The sequence below is a fragment of the Jaculus jaculus genome, chromosome 11, assembly GCF_020740685.1.
Source record: "Jaculus jaculus isolate mJacJac1 chromosome 11, mJacJac1.mat.Y.cur, whole genome shotgun sequence".
NCBI classification, from domain to species: Eukaryota; Metazoa; Chordata; class Mammalia; order Rodentia; family Dipodidae; genus Jaculus; species Jaculus jaculus.
Window position 1 is genome coordinate 40,282,474 of NC_059112.1, and position 22,289 is coordinate 40,304,762.

Here is a 22,289-nt window from a genome sequence, read left to right on the forward strand (position 1 = left end):
TCTGAACTGTTAAGATTGAAATCTGCCTGAGTAGTTACCTTCCTGTGTTCATGATTAATTCAGGCATGGGCAAATGGGCTTGTGGCCAATGTGACTCTAATGAACACTTGGGGGCAGAGATTATTGGAAGATTACCTTCCCACAGTAAAAGGCACATGTGGAAGAAAAAGTGGTGTGTAAAGACATGGCACCTGGAACTGTGGCAATCACCCTATTACAATGAGGAGAAATGGCCTGATACAAAGTGGAGAGGTGCCGTACGTCTGATGACATCAGTGAACTATTGACTTAATCATCTGTCAAGCTGCTGTAATGACTCTGCTCTTTCTGTGGTATTGAAGTGTCCCCTTATTAGTAAAGCTGGCTTGGGGGCTGCAGAGATGGCTTAGCAGTTAAGGTTCTTGCCCACAAAGGATCCAGGTTCAATTCTGTAGAATCCACATAAGCCAGATGTACAAGGTGGCATATGCATCTGGAGGTCATTTGCAGTGGCTAAAGGCCCTGGTGCCCATTCTCTCTCTCTCTCTCTCTCTCTCTCTCTATCTCTCTTTCTTATAAATAAATAAATAAATAATTTAAAATATATTTTAAAAAAGATGGCTTGAGCTACTTTCTGCTGTGACCAAAAGTCTGACGTGCATACACTGTCCCTCCTTTAATCCTTGTCGTTGGGCTGGAGAGATGGCTTAGCGGTTAAGGTGGTTGCCTGCAAAGCCTAAGGACCCAGGTTCAATTCCTCAGTACCTATGTAAGCCAGGTGTACAAGGTGGCACATATGTCTGCAGTTCATTTGCAGTTGCTAGAGGCCCTGGCATACCCATTCTCTCTCCACTCCCTCCTCAAATAAATAAATAAATAAATAATTGTTGTTGTTTCCTTTGAGGGTTAAGTGCCATCCTGGCATACTGAAAATATGAGTGGAACACTCTTTTTCACTGTGGGAGCCTTTTTAGAAATGGCAGAGAGGAAGGCAGGGGTATCTGGCATCTTTACACTCTCAAGGCCCACCTGAAGTTCACAGATAGCCTTCTACCTGCTTAGGGTGGTGGCCTTAGACCTCCACAGTCATTGACCCACCTAGACACAAGGCCCGGATGTGGCTATACATGGCCCAATTTAGAAGCAATGTTGGTGTCGGGCACAGGAGGGAGTCACACTTTACCTGATGGGGGCTCAAGATGGCTGCATGCAGTTAGTTCAGCCAAGCTGATGGCCGCTATTTCACAGAGAAGGAGCTGGGGCTGGGGCGGGACAACTCTCCATGCTTCTACGGGTGTCAGGATGTCAACGACAGAGGGGCTGTGCCTCTGGCATTCAGGTTCCTGAGGGCTTGCACATCGTCAAAGCTGCCACAGTCAGTTGAGATATATGGCGCCCAGTGTCCTGCTGGAGTGAGGTAAGCCTTTCACACATTGTCCCTGGATGTGTGAAAAGGGAGCCTTCATGTGGATATAGCTCAAATAAAGATGGCACACTGAATTGAGGTTGGAGGAAGGTGTGTGTGTGTGTGTATGTGCATGTATACAAATAATAGGAGCTATGAGCATTAGAGACAAACCTGACCCTGGCCCACCTTCTGCTACCAGGACTGGCTTGCTAATCACAGCAGCAGCTGCACTTCTCAGAGCTCCTGCCCTGTTCTGCCACTGAAAATTGCACTGATTTGCAAAACAGACAACTCTCCAATTGCCTGTGTGCATTTAATCTTTTCAAATTACACTAACTTCACATTGAGTATCATGCCTGGAATTCTTCAGGCTGTTCATAATCACCGTTACACTCAGAGTCTCACCCACTCTGGTTAAACTGAACCAGGAGTAGCACCAAAGACCCAGAGCCATCTGGAATGAAGGGACAATCTGCCACCAGGACACTTCCTTTCTGAGGTCAAAATCTCTGAAAACTTGTCTGTTGTAGAGGCTGTGTCCTGGGACCATGGGACACATCCCACACAGATGTGTTGAGTTTGGCTTACTTTATGTTTCTGAAAACATTTGCACCATTCATTATTTGAGAATTGAGAAATTTTACATAGAAATCTAGACTTCCTACATCTTTCTATCTGTTTGTTTATTTGAGGGGGAGAGCGAGAATGGGAGTGCCAGGGCCTCCAGCCACTCAACTACTGCAAATGAACTCCAGATGCATTGCCACCATGTGCATCTGGCTTCCATGGGTCCTGGAGAATCAAACCTGTGTCCTTAGGCTTCCCAGGCAAGTGCCTTAACTACTAAGCCTTCTTCCTTCTTCCTGCATTGTTTTCCCCTTGTGTTTTTCTTTTCTTTTTTATTTTATTTTATATATATATATCATATATATATACTGTAGCCCAGGCTGACCTAGAACTCACTCTGTGGTACAGGCCAACCTTGAACTCATGATGATCCTCCTACCACGGCCTCTTGAGTGCTGGAATTACAGGTATGAGCCTGGCCTGCTGAACGTTGTCTGTTCCTCTGTGCCATGCACACACTGATTAAAACCCCTCTGTTTTAGCATCACTGTTCTCTTTAATTGGCCTATTGGGACACATGAGTAAGCAGAGCCTCATGGAGCTGATGGAGTGGGGACTTTTGTGCTCAAACTCTGTTTATAGCCCTGCTTCTACCATCTCAGACTTCCCGTTCGCCCAACACATTCTCTGATCCTTGTGGTTATTTGGGTTTGCCATGCTTATCTTGTTTTTCTAACAAGATACTCATTGGATGGAGGAAAAAACAGAATCTCAGAGCCCAGTGCCACACACCTGGCAAGAGACAGAGCCCTCATTTGCTCATTTGAGTCTCAGGGCCAATGAGGGCCGCAGGGAAGACACCAGATATGTCCCCCTTCAGGAGTGTATATACCAGTATACCAGATAGATAGATAGATAGATAGATAGATAGATAGATAGATAGATAGATAGACACCAGAGATGTCCCCACTCAGGAGTGTATATATTAGTTAGTTAGTTAGTTAGTTAGTTAGTTAGTTAGTTAGTTAGTTAGTTAGATAGTAAGTAAGATAGATAGATAGATAGATAGATAGATAGATAGATAGATAGATAGATAGGCAGACACCAAAGATGTCCCCCACCCAGGAGTGTGTGTGTGTGTTAGAGATAGATAAATAGATAGATAGATAGATAGATAGATAGATAGATAGATAGATAGATACCAGAGATGTCCCCCACCCAGGAGTGTGTGTGTGTGTGTGTTAGAGATAGATAGATAGATAGTCAGATAGATAGATAGATAGATAGATAGATAGATAGATAGATAGATATCAAAGATGTCCCCCACCCAGGAGTGTGTGTGTGTTAGATATAGATAGATAGATAGATAGATAGATAGATAGATAGATAGATAGATAGATGATAGATACCAGAGAGGTCCCCTACCCAGGAGTACATATATTAGATAGATAGCAATATAGATAGGTCAATAGACAGATAGATAGATAGGTAGATATAGATAGACAGACAGACATGTGCCACCTTGTGCATCTGGCTCTGGTTCTACATGAGTACTGGGGATTTGAACCCAGACTGCCAAGCTTTATAAGTAAGTACCTTCAAACAATCAGCCATATCTCCAGCCACATTTCTTTCTTCCTTTTTTAATTTTTATTTTATTTATTTATTTATTTATTTTGGTGTTTCGAGGCAGGGTCTCACTGTAGCCCAGGCTGACCTGGAATTTACTCTGTATTCTCAGGGTAGCCTTGAACTCACAGCGATCCTCCTACCTTGCCTCCCAAGTACTGGGATTCAGCCCAATTTCTTGATATTCTATACAGGGCTTAGGTCTTACTTCCCAAGCTGTGGAAGTGGGTAGGATGGTAGACCAAATGGAGTCAATTTTGCCATGTTTTGAGAGCCTGTGAGACCACAGGTGCTGTGAGAAGGGGAGATGTGATTCTCATTCAGTGACCCACCCTGCACCAACAGGTCATCATTCCTGTCTCTGAAAAGCTAGGCTGTGGGGAGACAGACACACGGAGCTTTGATTCTGAGCCTCAAAGAGCTTTCAGTCCTGCACAGAGAAACACAGTGTGAGAACATGAGTTCAAACTAAGCCCTCGCCTCTCCAGTAGTGTGGTCGTCGGCAGAGGGCAGCACTGGGCAGTGCCAGGACACAATTCAAATGCTGGTCCTGTCCCTTCTTTTTTTTTTTTTTTTAACTTAAAAGGGATTTGTGATTTCCTATATGTTTAGCTTGTAAATACAAGACTGTAAATGCATTAAGAGACAGTTTCTGTTAAAGTTTTCATTGTGTTTCACTTCAAGTACTGCACAAGTTAAAATCTGATAAAGGATTTACATTCGATTATCTGAAACTCCCCATCTCAGACTTTTATTTTAATGTGGTGGGTGACTTCATTTCCATAGATACCACCAGCAGGAAAGTCTCTCTTATGGCTCCTAGGACTTCTGTTAATTAGTGTGCATGCAGTTTTCATTCTCTAAGTCATTGTCATTGTCATTGCTATCTTCCTCACTTTCTACAGGGATGCCAGTAGCAGCTGAAGCACCTTTAGTTTCTCAATCAAGAGGGAAAAAGCCAGTTCCGCTGAAAGTGTCCTGTCTCTGGAAGAAGAGTACATATGCTGCTTTGGACACAATTTGGTCTTCAGATGCAGTGGAGACACTACTGTCATCAAAATAGTACCATTTCCCATCATCTTTATTTTTGGCAAAAGCAGTATAATGTCCTCCTCCCATCCCTCCATAGTGGTTGGAAACAGCAATCAAATTATAGTGGCAAAGACCTGCATTTTGGATTAATTAGGAAGCCGAAGAAAAAGGCTTCGCCCACTCTGAGTGTCCATCTCGCTTTTGTTGAAAACAATTTGACACCTATCTTGAGGTATTTGAGCTCTTATGAGGAATCATTTGAAAATCTCCTTACACATGGTAAGCATTCAATGACCGAGGGGCTCTTAGAAAGGTTTGCTCCCTCCTTGGCTACTTGGTCTTCTTTTTGCCCCCTCACATTTTCTTGTCTTTCTTCTTCCCCTCTCCTCTCTCCCTCCCTCCCTCTCTCCTCTCCTCCTCCCTTCCCTTCCCTTCCTCTTTCCTTTGCCTTCTTCCTTTCCCTCTTGCACACTCCCTCCCTTTCCCTCTCTTCCTTTCCCTCCCTCTTTTCCTCTCCCTTCTTCCCTCTTTCCAGATGTGATATTGAGTCTTTTACATTTTGAGATTTCAACATATTTTCTGGCATCACAAGCAATTTCTCTGAGTGATGGGCATGACTTATAATGGAAAGTTCTGGCACTTATTAAAATAAGCCCAGCCGCCTCAATTCTCACATTGTTTGTGTTTCTTCTTTGAAGGACAGGAAAATTACTAAGGAATAAATCCTTAATTATTTGGTCTCATTTGCATGGAGTCTCTTGGTTGACGGTACTGCTCTGGGGTTCCTAAATTTCTTCTGGGCCTTGAGCATTTCAGATTCAAAGATAAAACAAAAGACCAAGAGCTGGAAACAAAAAAATCCTAATTTTTTTTTTTTTAATCCCAGGACAGATGGTGGTTCCCTTGTTGGCCATGAGCAAATTACCTCCCCTCCTCACTTTCCCACCAGCAATGCAGAAATCAATTATTTCCTTGCCTCACTCGAGGGCTGAGAGACTTAATTAAGCTTTTGGAAGATGGTCGTTAGTTAACCTAATTCTCTTTGTAAACTAACAATCCTTTGCTCTCCTAATCACATCTCCAAAACTTTTATAAATTAGTCCCCTTTTCTTAAAGTCACAATGTAGGATTGCTCTTCCTTTTTCCACCAACTCCTTCCTATGCATATTTGTTCATGATACAGGGTTAATTTCCCACAAACAGACTCAGGGCAGGAATAAAAACTAGAGCTCCATGGGATTTAGAGAGACCTTCACTTTCCAGAAGGGAAAACTCTTTGTCCTTGACAATGGTCTTGTGCCCTCTGGTTTGTTGGTTGCAATGGTATGCGAAGGAGTCTTTCAGACCTTGGTTCAAATTCTGGCTCCACCACTTCCAAGCTCCCTGTCCAAAAAAGCCTGCTCCCCAGGTGTAGTGGTTTGATTCAGGTGTCCCCATAAACTTAGGTGTTCTGAATGCTAGGTTCCTAGGTGGTGGTAATTTGGGAATTAGATCCTCCTGGAGGTGATGTATTGTTGGGAGCAGGCTAATGGGTGTTATAGCCAGCTTCCTCTTGCCAGTGTTTGGCATATTCTCTTCCTGCTGTTGTCCACCTGATGATGGCCAGGAGGTGATGTCCACCCTGTGCTCATGCCATTGTTTTGCCTGCCCTCATGGAGCTTCCCCTCAAGTCTGTAAGCCAGAAGAAACCCTTTTCCCACAAGCTGCTCTTGGTGAGGTTCTTTGTGCCAGCAACGTGAAGCTGGCTGCAGCACCAGGCTTTTCACAGGATGGAGGGAAGCCTCATGAACCTTCCACTCTGTGATAACTTGCAAGGAAGTGTTTGCACCTGCCCAGCCTCCACAGCTAGGGCGTAATGAAGCCCTGGAGAGCAGGGATGGCGTCATGTGTACCCAGCCTTCCCCACCAGGGCTTCTGAAAGGGAAATAAGTTCCATAGAAGATGATGCAACTCCTCTCTCCCACAGATGACGCCGTCCTTTTGTGACGCAAAGAAAGATGAGTGAATTTATTGCCTACAGGGGTAGTCTTAGGCCTTTTGGTGTTCATGCTGTCTTGGTGCCTGGAGAGATAGCTCAGTGAGTGAAGTTGTTTGCTGTGCAAGCCTGAGAACCACAGTTCAAATCCCAAGGATCCACCGAAAGGCTGGATGCGGTAGCAAATGTCTATAATCCCAGCGCTCCTACACAAGATGGGAGTTCGAGACAGGAGACTCCTGGAAGCTGGTGGTCAGCCAGCCTGGCATATATGACCCTGAATGAGAGACCCTGCCTCTAACAAGGTGGCAGGTGACGACCAACACCCAAAGTTGTTCTCTGACCTATACATGTGCCCTGTGGCACAGATGCACCCACACTCACACACATGAACATGCACACTAAAAATTGGAAGAGGAAGGAGCAGGGGACTTAGTATTAGTCCTGGGACGGTAGCACGAATCTCTATACAAAATAAATTCCAAACTTCCCCTCGTTTAATGTAAGCCTATGTCTAATGGGTGTTCCAGACTGGCAGGAACAGTCATTCATTGAGAGCTCCCACAGTCACCCTGCTCATCTGCACTGGGGAAAAGGAGCTGGGAGGAAAGAGCTTTTCAACTCACATTTTGTTAGCTGCAATTCAGCCTCAAGGAATGTTGGGAAATGTAGTTTCTGGTGTGACTGGGCAAAAGAAGGAAAAACCTGACAAGTATCTGCCCTACGCATTATCCCCCAGTGTTCAGGCTAACATGTACTCTCACACTGCAGGTTACAGCACGTGACACATGCTTATTAAATGTGTGAGTGGGGGCTGGAGATAAAGCTTAATGGTTGAGGCATTTGCCTGCAAAGCCTAAAGACCCAGGTTTGATTCCCCAAGACCTATGTGAGTCAGATGCACAGGGTGGTGCATGTGTCTGGAGATCGTTTACAGTGGCTGGAGACCCTGGCACGCCCATTCTCTCTCTCTCTCTCTGTCTCTCTCTCTCTCTCTCTCTCTCTCATAAATACAATGTTAAAAATAAATGTGAGAGTGAATGAATGAACTAGTCCTTCAGTCTATCTTCACGCCCTCTTTCTGTTCATTCCATATCCCACTTCCCATGAGTCTTTCCTTTGAAGTAACTACCACTGATGAATTGCTCTAGGCATCTAGAAAGAGCACTTGACCTCAACTGCCAAAGCCTTGGATTTGAGTCACAGCTGGATCAGTTGCAGCTGGGTAGCCAGGGCCAGTGACTTTTCACTCATCATTCCAGATAGATGTCATACATGTTCTTTTGTCTGTAGTGAAAACAACAGACTGTGGCCATCTCATGGCTTGGGAGAAGGCCATAGGACTTAATAGAAATTAAAGTACTTCAGGAATTGCCTTGCAAATATAAATGCTATTAATACTAATCCTCTTTACATTATTAACTGGAAGTGCTCAAGGCATTTCTTCTCAAAGGGCATATGCCTCATAAGAGGAGACCGAACAGATTTCTAGTTGCAAAATATCAGGGCCTTCCTTGTTAAGCCCCTGCTTTCTGCTCAGCGTCCCCATGCCCTGCTACTTGCATGTCAATTACTTCCGTAAGTGCCATCTGAGGGGAGACAGAGAATGGGGTGCTCAGTGAATCTGTAATGACAGAGGGCACTCAGATGGGGAGGGGTATGCAAACATGAGCTGGGTATATCAGTGAGATTTCAAACCAATTGACAGACAAGGAAGGTTTGAAAGGGGAGAGTGAGGGAGAGGCTGGAAGGAGGTGCCACACCACAGTCAATGGCAGCACAAGAGAGACATCAACTGATACAGACTTACAGACAGGCGGGGGAAATGAAGTGAAGGAAAAGAATAGCTCAAGGGTAGACCCTTCCGTGAGACAAAAAAAAAAAAAAAAAAAAAAAAAAAAAAAACCTTTGGCCATTTGCAAGAAATCTGGGTAGATTCTAAATTAAACTATCTACCCTTGGTAGAGCCCCAGTATGAAGGGGGCAACCTTTTATCACAAAAACAACTCTTATCACTTAAGAAGGGTATCATAAAAAGATACCAGTTATCTAACCAAGTAGAGCAGGGTTCACATTTTTGTCCTGACACTACTTCCAGCAAGACTTTAGCCAAGCCTTTCTGAGCATTTGCTTTTTTTTTTTTTAAATAGTTTATTTATTTATTTGAGAAAGTGACAGAGAGAGAAAGTGCAAAAGAGGTAGATATAGAGAGAGAATGGATGCAGCAGGGCCTCTAGCCACTACAAATGAACTCCAGACACATGCGCCACCTGCGCATGTGACTTACGTGGGTCCTGGGGAATTGAAACTGGGGCCTTAGGCTTTTCAGGCAAATGCCTTATCGCTAAGCCATCTCTCCAGCCCATTTCTGAGCTTTTGGGGAGATAATAATTCCTGTGTCAAAACTTTATAAAGATTAAGATGCAAGTCAGGCGTGGTGGCGCACGCCTTTAATCCCAGCACTCTGGAGACAGAGGTAGGAGGATCACTGAGAGTTCGAGGCCACCCTGAGATGACATAGTGAATTCCAGGTCAGCCTGAGCTAAAATAAGACCCAACCTTGAAAAGCCAAAAAAAAAAAAAAAAAAAAAAAAAACCACAAAAAACAGATTAGATGCAAGGCTGGGCTGAAGAGATGGCTTAGTAGTTAAGGCGCTTACCTGCAAAACCTAAGGACCTAGGTTTGATTTCCCAGTACTCATGTAAGCCAGATGCACAAAGTGGTGTATGTCTGGAGTTTGTTTGCAGTGGCTAGAGGCCCTGGCATGTCCATTCTCTCTCCCATCTCTTCTTTCTCATAAACAAGTAAATAGATTAATTAATTAGTTAATTACTTTAAAAAAGATTAGATGCAACAGTATGCCTGTTTCCCTGCCTAGCACATAGGAGACATCCAATTGTTTTTTTTTTTTTTTTTTGTGAAATAGGCCAAAGACTGGAGAGGTCCTCAGCCCTAGGGGGGAAGCTATTACTGTTGTCTGGCTAAATGGATAATCTTATGCTCACCAAACTGTCTGCTAAACACTTATGTTTATGCCTATATATTAATGCTACTCTCACTTTTGGCTGGAGAAGCTTCTCTTTTCAGATAGCAGTGATCACTGAGGTGGCAAGAAAACAAAAGCGCTGAGAAATGACAGTGGAGTGGTCAGCACTAAATGAGACATCTCTATCATACCCTCCAAGGTCTAGAGGCCGTTACAGAAGACTTGGTGGAAAGAATGTCGGAGCCAGCAGAAGGGGAGGAGTGCTGACAATGCTCTTATCCACATACAGAGTGCCCTTGATATTCATGACCTCACAGTGGCTGATGCTACCTATACAAAACCTGCATAATAAGAGGGGGGGAAATTGTGACATTAAACTAAAAAAGAGATTAGTTGGGGCTGGAGAGATAGCTTAGCAGTTAGGTGCTTGCCTATGAAGCCTGAAGATCCAGGTTCGATTCTCCAGGTCCCATGTAAGCCAGATGCGCATGGTGGCGCATGCATCTGGAGTTCATTTGCAGTGGCTGCAGGCCCTGGCACACCCATTCTCACTCTCTCTCTCTCCCTCTCTCTATCTCAAATAAATAAGATAGATAAATTTTAAAAATGTTTTTAAGAAAGAGAATAGTTCAGTGGAGGGGGCATTGGGAGGGAAGGGGAGTGTTGGGAGGGAATTATAAGCATGGTATAGAATCTACACCTATGGAAGTTGTCAATGAAAATTTTCTTTAAAAAGGAACTATAATGGGGCTGGAGGGATGGCTTAGCAGTTAAGGAGTTTGCCTGCAAAGCCAAAGGACGCAGGTTCTATTCTCCAGGACCCACGTTAGCCAGATGCACAAAGGGGCACATGTGTCTGGAGTTCATGGCTTAAGGCCCTGGCATACCCATTCTCTCTCCCTTTGTCTGTCAAATAAAAAAATAATTAAAAAAAGAAACTATAATGGCCGGGCATGGTGGCATACACCTTTGACTCCAGCACTTGGGAGACAGAGATAGGAGGATCACCATAAGTTCAGGCCAACCTTAGACGATATAGTGAATTCCAGGTCAGCCTGGGCTAGAGTGAGATGCTCAAAAAAACAAACAAACAAAAAAAGGTACTATAATGAAATTTAAGATTATTTAAGACAGGATTTTGAGGGTTGGGCGTGGTGGTGCACGCCTTTAATCACAGCACTCGGGAGGCAGAGGTCGGAGGATTGCCATGAGTTTGAGGCCACCCTGAGACTCCATAGTGAATTCCAGGTCAGCCTGGGCTAGAGTGAGACCCTACCTCAAAAAAAAAAAAAAAAAGAGACAGGATTTTGATAAATCTGAAATTGTTTTGAGACAGATAGCCATTTTTACTATATGAATTCTTCAAATCCATAAGCATGGGAGATTATTCCATTTTCTAATAGTTTTCACCATTGAGACCATTTGATTCCTTGGTTAGTTTTATTCCAAGGTATTTTATTTACTTATTCATTTATTTATGAGAGAGAGGCAGAGAGAGAAAGACGCCGAGAGAGAGAGAAGAATGGGCACATGAGCACTTCAGCCATATGCACCACCTTGCACATCTGGCTTATGTGGGTACCGGGGACTTGAACCTTGGTCCTTAGGCGTCACAGACCTTAACCACTAATCCCCAGCCCCAAGGATTTTTTGGTTTTTTGTTTGTTTTGTTTTGTTTTCAATGTAGGGTCTCACAGCGGCCCAGGACTCCTGAGTGCTGGGACTAAAAGGCATGTGCCACCACACCTGGCCTTCAAGGTATTTTTTTTTTTTTATCTTGTGCCTATTATGAATGGAATCACTTCCCTGATTTTTTTTCCCTTAGCTTTTTGTTATTGGTATATAGAAAGACAAGAGATTTTTCTGGGTTAGTTTTATAACCTGCCACTTTGCTGAAAGTGTTTAGCAACTTTAAGAGATTTCTGGTTGAATCTTTAGGGGCTCATGTATGAATTCACTATCAGATAAATACAAAGACACTTTCATATTTGTATCCCTTTTAAAATATATTTATTTATTTAAGAGAGAGAGAAAGAAGCACAGAGAGAGAGAGAGAGGGAGAGTGAAAGAATGGGTATGCCAGTGCCTCTAGCTACTGCAAACGTACTCCAGATGCAGGTGCCACCTTGTACATCTGGCTTACACGGGTTCTGTGGAATCGAACCTGGGCCCTTTGGCTTTGTAGGCAAGCATCTTAATGGCTAAGCCATCTCTCCAGCCTTTGTATCCCTCTTATTTGCTTCTCTTGTCTCATTGCTGTAGCTGAGACTTCCATCACTATGTTAAATAAAAATGGAGAAAGTGGGGGAAGTGAAAGAAAAAGAAACAGGCCAAAGAATGTGTGTGCTGCAATATTGTAGTGGTGAGTGCCTTTCTCTAGACGACAAATAGGGTTTGCAGTGCTTAGCTACAAGCAGCCAGCTTGCATGTGATTTGTTGAAAGTCCTCTCCCTGTGCCGTCCAAGTCACATTACTGAGCGTGCACTAGAAATCCACTGTCTTAGTCCATGTTCTGGTGGCATATAGGATAACATGGATTGGGTGATTTATAAATAAGTGCAATTTATTTGACCCACAGTTATGGAGACTTAGAAAGCCAAGAGCTGACTTCTGCTGAGGGCCACATCAGCACATGAGGAGGAATAGACGGACACATACAAGACAGAGAGAAGAGGCCAAATGTTATTTTACCATGAACCCACTCCCTCACTGGGGCTTGCTGACCGAAAGTGGCAGCTCTAAGTTGAGGGAGAGACCCCACCTCAAAGGATCATGCATCCATTTATGAGGTCAAAGCCCCAGCACCTAATCGCCCCTTAAAGATCTTGCCTATTGCTATTCTAATGGCAAGTACGTTTCTTTCTTCTTCCTTTCGTGTGTGTGTGTGTGTGTGTGTGTGTGTGTGTGTGTGTGTGTGTGATGTGCGGTATGGTGTATGCATCTGTGTTTGCAGATGCACACACACAAGCACGTGGAGGTTAAACAAGATTGGCAAGTGCCCTTCTCGCATCTCTCATCCAAGTGCTAACCAGGCCTGACCCTGCTTAGCTTTCAGGTGTGCTCAGGGTGGCACAGCCACGGACTCAGGTGCCTTTTCTTATTGCTCACCCACATACTCCTTTGAGATGGGGTCTCTCCCTCAACTTAGAGCTGCCACTTTTGGTCAGCAAGCCCCAGTGATTCTCTGGTCTCTGCCCCCCATTCTCTATCCAGTAGAGTTGTAAGCATGTGTGGGTTCTGAGGAGTCAAATTTAGCAGTCTCAGGCCCTCAGGCTTAAGCTGCAAGTACTCTAACCACTGAACCCTCTCCCCAGCCCTGCCTTTCCTTTCCTCTCCTTTTCTACCCTTTCTTCCTTCCTCCCTCCCTTCCTTCCTTCTTTCTTTTTTTGTTTGGTTTTGGTGACAGAGTCTTGTGTATCTCAGAACTTGATAGGCATCCAGTGGTAATCTTGAACTTCTGACCCTCCTGTCTCCACCTCCCTTCACGCTCGCTGCTAGGCCAGCACTCGACTGGCAGAGTTACAGCCTCAGCCCAGGCAAGCTTCAGCATGAGCTTTGGAGAAGACATCCAGGCATAGCATTCTGCTCCTGACTCCCCAGAACTCTTGCCCTCAAACAAAATGCATTCAAGTCTATCCTAATAGCCCCCAAAGACTTAAGTTTTTCCAGCACCAACTCCAATCCAAAGTCTGGCCTTTCTTATTTGGGTATTTCTTTCAGACACTGCTAAGTTCTATCTTCCACAGAATTCTAGGACACGGATATAACTCACTGAGTTTTCTTTAAAAAAAAAAAAACAAAAAAAAACTGCATAGTGTAGCTGATCTTTCCTCAATACTGTGTTCCTCAGTTCCATCTGGGACCTCATGTCCAAATTTCTGCCAGCGTTCTGACCCCAATCACTTGAGTGATCTCTGAAAAGTCCCACACTTTTCCTATAGCTCTCTGCTGAGCCCTCACCAAAGTCATGTGGAATGCTATATTTATGACAGTGTTAGGTGGCTGTACAAATATTAGTAGGCTTTCTGGCCACTGAGCATGGACCCTTCCTTCATGATCGGCTTTGGACCCCACTTTGCCTTTCCTTGGTGAAGAGAGGATGGTGAAGGTATGATAGAGCTTTATTGAAGGAAAGATAGCACTTGAATTTTACCTATGGCCCTGATTGGAAACATGGCTTTCTAAGCAAGCATAAAACATGAGATTATGGTCCCTGGAGAAATGGCTCAGCAGTTAAAAGTGGTTGCTTGCAAAGCCTGATAGCCTGTAAAGTACCCACGTAAAGCCACATGCTCAAAGTGAAGCATGCATCCTGAGTTCATTTGCAGTGGCAAGAGAACCTGGTGCACCCATTCTCTCTTTCTTTCTCATTATCTCTCTCTCTCTCTCTCTCTCTCTCTCTCTCTCTCTCTCTCTCTCTCTCTTTCTCTCTTACTGCTTGCAAAGAAATAAAATAATAATAATAATAATGCCAAAGTTGGGCATGATGGTGCATGCCTTAAACCCCAGCACTCAGGAGGCTGAGGTGGGAGGATTGCTGAGTTTGAGTCCAGCCTGAGGCTATAGAGGGAGGTCCAGTTCAGCCTGGGCTTGAGTGAGATCCTGGAGGAGGTGGCTGAATATAACTGACCCTATCAGTTATGTTATTATAAGAGACTACCTAAAGACTCTCAGGTGGTGAAAGGACTAGTGACCCCTTGATAATAAGAAGGTATTTAAACCAGCACTAGCCCCTCCCTGGAGGCAGCTGCTCACAGATCCTCCTGCTAAGCGTGTGCTTCTCTGAGTTCTAACTCAGAAGGAGTAATTTTTCTTTTTCTCCTTTTCTATCTCTTCTTTGGATCCTGGCCAATATCCTAAGCCCACCCACTCTAGGTTTTCTCTAAAGCCCCCCATCTCTGCTCCATCACCCAGTGCAGCCAACTTCTAATGCTGAACCCTCCTACTTTCTGGATCCTAACTCAAAAAGTATGACTTTCTCTCTTCCTTTTATCCACCTCCCTCCTCCCAGCAGCTTCCCAGATTTACCCCTTGCCTAATCAGTGCTCTCAAATACTAATAAAATTGTTCTTAGGCTGGAGAGATGGCTTAGTGGTTAAGGTGCTTGCCTGTGAAGCCAAAGGGCATAGGTTCGACTCCCCAGGACCCACGTAACCCAGATGCACAAGGGGGCGCATGTGTCTGGAGTTCATTTGCAGTGGTTAGATACCCTGATATGCCCTTTCTCTGTCTCTCTCTCTCTCTCTCTCTCTCTCTCTCTCTCTCACACACACACACACACACACACACATACACACACACACAAATAAATAAATATAAAATATTTTTGAAAAGATTTTTAAAAAGTGGTTCTTGAGTTTTCTTCTGAGTCTGCTTCTAAACTCTGTTATTAGTGCAACTAAGAACCCACAAAAGGGGCCCGAGTTCCCCAGTAATGGCAATCTGGGCTTTTCCTAACCTACTCCTCCACTACCCAATTCTAGTGCTGATTCCATGTTCTCACATACTCACTTGAGCAATAGCCACACTTCAATTTTTCTGCCTTAATCCATTTTTAGATATTGAATACCATCGACCAGATAATTTACTTAAAAAAGAAATAGATGGGCATTTGGATTAGGGTTCTGGTGGCTGGAAAACCCAAGAGCATGACATGGATATGAGATGAAAGTGAAAGCCTTGGTCTGTGTCTCCTCAGGGCATCAGGACAAGAGTTCCAGCAAAACAGAAGAAACCGACCCAGTCATTGTCATCTTTGCACTGGGAGCCCTCTCCTCACCAGGGGACATGCGACCCTTAACACCTATACGCCCTTCCTGCCCCAGCTTGTCGCCACTGCCTCTTGGCCGTCAGAGTTTCTTTCTCAACCACCCTATCCAGAGTAACCACTCCTGGTACATATTTGCATACTCAGTTTTTGTCTTTATGTCACCCAAAACATAAGCTGCAAGAGGGCAGACAGCATGTCTGTCTTGTTCACCGAGGTGGTGGTGTGTGACAGCCTCAGATGCAAGCCCTTAAATACATGGTTGCTGGGACAAAGGATAGGGAAGGAAGCAAGGCTTGCCGGGTGATTAGTAAACATCTTAACACCGGCAACCCTACATCCCACAGAGAGATCTGCAGCCCGAAATACTCGTGCTCCCGGGAGAGGCAGAGCAGCAGTTGACTGAAATGTGTTCTGGCATGGAAAGGACTCCTTAGAGAAGCCCGCTGGAAAAAGAGGCTCTGGAGAAGAGAGAAGGGAAGGGCAGCTGGGAAAGAGCTTGCCTGCCGTCACCCAGGCACAGGGAGCCAGGTGTGCTCGTGGGTTAGGAAACCGACCTCCCAGACCCAGCTTGCCCACGCAGGAGGCAATCTGCATGCATCACCGGCACTGTACCTTTGGTATAGAATCCAGCGTCCTCGTCAGAGATGTGGGGCCAGGGAGGAAATGTGTTGCAAGACCAGACATGAATCTTCCAGTAAACAAGCTTTACTCTGCCCCCCACACCCAGTGAGGGCTTCAACCTCTCCTAATACTGAAAGAACCGATTGAAATGCTGAAGCGAGGTGCTGTGGAGCTCAGGTGCTAGGCTGGGAGAGGCTAAGCGTGAGATAAACAAATAAAAAACCATGGAAAGTCATCGTAAGTCTTTCTCTTATGAAGCACGGAGAGCTTGCAAGCTATGTTAGCTGGGCCTCCATCTCCCTCCCATTTATAACTCCTCTCCTCCTTCCCTTCCTCCTTCCTGTAGTTCATTTTTTCTGAGTATCCTCTCTCTCTCTCCCCCTCCCTCCCTCTCTCTCTCTCTCCCTCTCTCTCTTTCTCTTTCTCTCTCTCTCTGGATAAGTGAAGATTCTCAGAGTTATAATAGACATAGAAATTGGCTAGGCAGTTTTGATTCAGGATTTTGAGGTTCAGAAGGGATCTCCCAAACTTAGGAACTCCAATTTGGGGTTCTTATCCTATTTAATAAAGATTGATAAAAACAGACTGTGATGGGTATATTATGAGTTATTGAGGTTATTTAGGGAGAAATCATAAATTGTGGGGTTTATTTAGGGGAGGTTGGGATCTAGGAAAAGTGTGGAGCAGAGTCACAAGCTTGTGGAGTAGAGGAAACACACACTCGTGTGGAAGGCACAGCATAGTTTGTGAGGTTCGTTGAGGGTCAATGGAAGTCTGGGAAGAGGCTGGAGCAGAGCCACAAGCACATAGAAGGTAACAGGATCTAGGAGCTTATGGAGGCAGATTGAGAAGAAACACGCACGCCTGTGGAAGGCACAGCATCCACCCTGAGCCTCCCATGGAAGCAAGTTGAGGGTAAGTGGTAATGGCTTAAGGAGGAATAGCAGAGGGAAAGTACCAAAGCAGATACAAGGAAATTCAAAAGAGAAATGGGTAATAAAGAGTTACACTCATGGTTACCCTGAGTTTAGAAAAATTACACAGGCAGGAGGCCCAGCTGGGTAGGGGAGAACCAGATTTATGTGTGTCCAGACAGAGATCACAGGGCAGGGAGACGGTAAGATCAGCATCGACAAGCCTTTATAGTCAATTAAAATATGGATTCTTGGGCTGGAGGGATGGCTTAGCAGTTAAAGGCAGTTGCTTACAAAGCCTGACTGCCTGCGCTCAATTCCCTAGTGCCCACTTAAAGCCAGATGCATAGAGCATGTGTCTGGAGTTTGTCTGCAGGGGAACTAGACCCTGGAATGCCCATTCTCATTCTCTCTCTTTCTCCCTTTTTCTCCTTGCAAATAAGTTGAATTTTTTTTAATATATTTTACTTCTTTATTTACTTGACAGAGAAAGAGAGAGAGAGAGAGGGAAAGAGAGAGGGAGAGAATGGGCATGCCAGGGCCTCCAGCCACTGCAGACAAACTCCAGGTGCATGCACCTCCTTGTTCATCAGGCTAATGTGGGTCCTGGGAAATCGAACCTAGGTCCTTTAGCTTTGCAGGCATATGCCTTAACTGCTTAGTCATCTCTCCAGCCCAAATTGAAATTATTTTAAATTGTTATTTATTTATTTAAGAGAAAGAGAGAGAATGAGCGTGCCAGGGCCTCTAGCCATTGCAAATGAACTCCAGAAACATATGCCACCAATAAAAATACTTTTTTAAAAAAGAAGAAAGAAAATTCTAATTTGTGAACTGGAGAGATTGCTCAGTGGTTAAGTACACTTCCTGCTCACTCATGAGAACCTGAGAGGCCCTCAAGCTGTGTCAGTTGGAAACTCCAGATCCCATGTAAACAGCTGTGTGTGGCCCACATGCACCTGTCACCCCGTCCCCAAAAGGGAAGCAGAAACCAAAGAGTTTCCCAGGCTCACCAAAATTACTAAGCTCTGATATCACTAAGAGACTCCTGCTCAAAGAAGAACGGGTGGAACCATATAGTCTGCTGTGGCCACCCCCCCCCACACACACTACAGACAAACAAATGGGGCACCACAGGGGCATATATACATGCATGCACCACACACACATACCACATCATATACACACATACACAGAAGCAAAAAACAAATCCTTCCCCAACTTCTAGTGTGTGAAAATTTGGAGAATTTAGGACAGATTGAAGCTGAATTTTCTTCTTTGAATAAAAGGCACGCTGAGTGTAGCAAGCAGAGGAAGAAGGGGTGGGTGCAGGAGCCTCCTGGGAAAACACTTGGGAGCACTGCGGAGTGTCCTTTTGTGCTGAGTTAATTAACGGACTCATTACAAATGATTATAATTCACTGGCTTGATCTGGCAGAATTTCTTCCTGGTGCCAGTCTGTTTTCTGTTAGTTGGTGTTACTTGTCAGCACTCAAAGAAGGCATCCTTTCCTTGTAAATAGTATGGATACTCACTCATTCAGAACCTGTTGGAGAATGTGAGTAGTCCTCTTATAGTCTTCTTACTTAATATATTCCAGTGGAAGGTTAAAAACACAAAGGATTTTCTTTAACTCAAAAATATAAGTATAGGGCTTGGGAGATGACTCAGCAGTTAAAGGCACTTAATTTCAAAGCCTGCTGGTCTGGGTTCAGTTCCCCAGTCAGTATCCACATAAAGCCAGATGCAAAAAGTGGCACAGCCAGGAGTGGTGGCGCACGCCTTTAATCCCAGCACTCGGGAAGCAGAGGTAGGAGGATCGCCATGAGTTCGAGGCCACCCTGAGACTACAGAGTGAATTTCCAGGTCAGCCTGGGCTAGAGCGAGACCCTACCTCGAAAAACCAAAAAAAGGGGGAAAAAAGTGACACATGCATCTGGCATTTGTTTGCAGAGGCAACACACATACACACACACACACACACACACACACACACACACACACACACACACAAGCTCACACATGCCTGTGCACAAGGGTAGGGAAACTTCTGCTCCTGCACAGCTTTGCAACACAGACTTGGAGCTGGGGCGTCCTTCCTCACGCGGCTTCAGATTGTTGACACACACGCCGTTAAACTGATGGCTCAACTTCAGAGGCTTCATGGCATTTATTTGATAAATGGTGATCTTCCAGTTTTGCAAAATATCTTAATTTGGGGGTCATTTCTGTTTGTTTTGCTTTGCTTTTTCCAAAGCAAACTCTTTAATAATCTTTAAAAAAAATATTTATTTGAGAGAGAAACAGGCAGATAGAGAGACAGAGAATGGGAGGGCCAAAGCCTCTAGCCACTAAAATGAACTCCAGATGCCCAGGCACATGCGCCACCTTGTGCATCTGGCTTACGTGGGTACTGGGGAATTGAACCTAGGTCCTTAGGCTTTGCAGGCAAGAGCCTTAACTGCTAAGTCATCTTTCCAGCCCTTTAATAGTCTTTAATAGCATGCCTGTCAGGTAAGCTTTTCCTGGCTAAATAGAACAGGTATAGGATAAATGTAAACATTTACATATACCTCCATACATCCGTATTTAGAGTCCTAAATACTCCATCACATCAATTCTTTTGTTGTTGTTTTGTTTTGTTTTTTTTTTGAGGTAGGGTTTAACTCTAGCTCAGGCTGACCTGGAATTCACTATGTAATCTCAGGGTGGCCTCAAACTCACAGTGCCCCTCCTACCTCTGCCTCCCGAGTGCTGAGATCAAAGGTGTGTGCCATCAAGTCTGGCTCACACCTGTTTTTTCTGATGAGGGTCTCACACTGGAGCCTAGGTTGGTCTGGAGCTCACTGTGTAGTCCACACGACCTCAAACTTACAGGAATTCTCCTGCTTCAGCCTCCCAAGCTCTGAGATCATAGGCCTGAGCTACATGCCAGCTTCTTAACAGTGAAATAACATTTACCATCCAGTTTCTTGGTTGCACTGACCACATGACCGGGGCTCAATCACCCTGCTATGGTTTGGCCAGGAAGCGCCCCCATTGCTGACATTTCGATGCTCAATCCTCAGCTTGTGCTGCTGCTATTTTGTAGACTGTGGAGCTGCAGGCAGTGGGGCTTGGTGGACACAGTCCTGGAGGATGCCCTCTGATGCCACCCTCTGGCTGCAGCTGCGGTTTCTGCTGCTGGATCTGCCACCATGTGAGGAGTGTGCGCCACACGTGCTACAGCCACAAACGCTGCCACGGATTCCCCACTATGGTGGACTGGGTGAAATTCCTAAGAAACCACAGGGCAAGATGAATCCCCCCTGCCTTGCATTGTTTCTGTAGGAATTGTTGACATAGCAATGCACAATTAAGTAATACTCACTCCATGTATCTAGTGGCCTCTGTATAGGGCAGTGCAGAGGAGAAAGTGCCCGTCATTGCAGAGAGGTTTTCCATTTGGTTGGTTTTGCTTTATTTAAAATACGTTATTTTATTTATTCACAAGCAGAGACAGAGAAAGAGAGAGAGAGGAGAATGGATGTGCCAAGGGCACCGTAGCCACTGCAAATGAACTCCAGATGCATGTACTACCTGGTGCATCCGACCTACCTGGGTACTGGGGAATTGAACTGAGATCGTCTGGTTTGCAGGCAAGCACCTTAACTACTTAGCCATCTCTCCAGCCTCAGTTTTGTTGCTATGTATGTGTGCATTTGATCTGTGCTAGGTATGGAACCCAAGGCCTCACACATACCTACTCTATCACTCAGCTGCATAAGAATCCCCACTGCAGATTTTGTTGTTGTTAGACAGTAAAATACTCTAGGGTCTAATACGGATCAATACCCATATTACTAAAACACCTTTGCTCTGTGTGTGAGTGTGTTATATGTTTAAGTTCTGGCTGCGTGCAGATATCTTATAATTTGTGTAATTGTTGCAGTGCAAAAGAATATAGTGTAGCTAGAAGAAGGATAAAAATATGCTAAAGGCACCTTCTTTTCTGTCCCTATTACTGTTGTGGGACAGGACACCCTAGAACCAAGCACCTCAAGGGAACAACAATCATCTTACACTCTCCCCCACTCCTAGGGCCTGAGCTAGGGCCTGGGGTCTCCATGTAGTTTCAGAGAGAGGCAATGGCTGTAGTTTTCAGGAGAGAGAGAGCTTCTCCCCTCATACCTAAAAGAAGGGCTGGGGAGATGGCTCAGTGACTAAAGCACTTGCCATGCAAGCGTGAGGACTAGAGTTAGGATCCCCAGCACCTATCTGTAGCCCTTCTCCTTAGGAGGCAGAGACAGGGGATGGCTAGGGCAAGCTGAAGAGCTAGACCAGCTAAGTTGGTAAACAAGCTCTGAGTTCAAGTGTAAACCTTGCCTCAGTCAATAACTTGAAGATCAAGGAAGACACCCAACATCAACCTCTAGACTCTGCACACACACACGCCACACACCCATATGAACATGCATCTGTGAACTCACACCACACGTGAATAGAAGGAAGGAAAGGGAGACGGGGGAGAGGGGAGGGAAGGAGGGCAAGGGCAAGCGGAAGGGAAGGGAAGTCATATGGCAACAGGAGGCTGATGTGACTGTCGCTGGGCCTGGAGCAGGAGCCTGTTCTGGAGGGAGCAGTCACCTCACTCAAGACCTGACCTAGGAATCACACTGAGCATCACGCAGAAGTCTCAGCCTCCTCCCCTTCTCAAGGGCGGAACACCCGTGACCACTCTGCACGGGAGGGTCTGATGAAAAGGCGTGGCGGACACTGTCCCCTGCTGGAAGTTCTCCAGGACAGACGGGTGTCTGTATTGGGACGGCTTCTGTCGTGGCAGCTCGTCCAGACTGCACACAAGCCCCTGCCAGGAATTGGTCATATGAAAGGAAAACTTGAATCACTCAACTTCTTTTTGGCTTATTCTAGCCAAAGCAAGACTTGTAAATCCTTTTGGTTTGTTTGTTTGTTTTGGTTTTGATTTTTCAAGGTAGGGTCTCACTCTAGCCCAGTCTGACCTGGAATTCACTACATAGTCTCAGGACGGCCTCGAACTCATGGCGACCCTCCTACCTCTGTCTCCCAGGTGGTTGGATTAAAGGCGTGCACCACCATGCCCCGGTTGGTTTGGTTTTTCAAGACAGGGTCTTGCTGTATAATCCAGGCTGGCCTCCAACTCAGCATCCAACTCAGTCTCTGTCTTCCTAGTGCTGGGATTAGAGGTGCATGCCACCCAGCCCATCTGGAGTTGTAAATCTTTATTACAGCATGGTTCCCCTTGGCAAAAGGGGAAAGCCTATGGATTCTACAGAATACTGTTTTCCAGTGCAAAAAGTAAAAACAGAATTACCGAGGAAACCAGCTGTATGGAAGCAGTTACCAAATCAGTTAGTTAAACTATGATATTATCTAGCGGGCTGTAGCA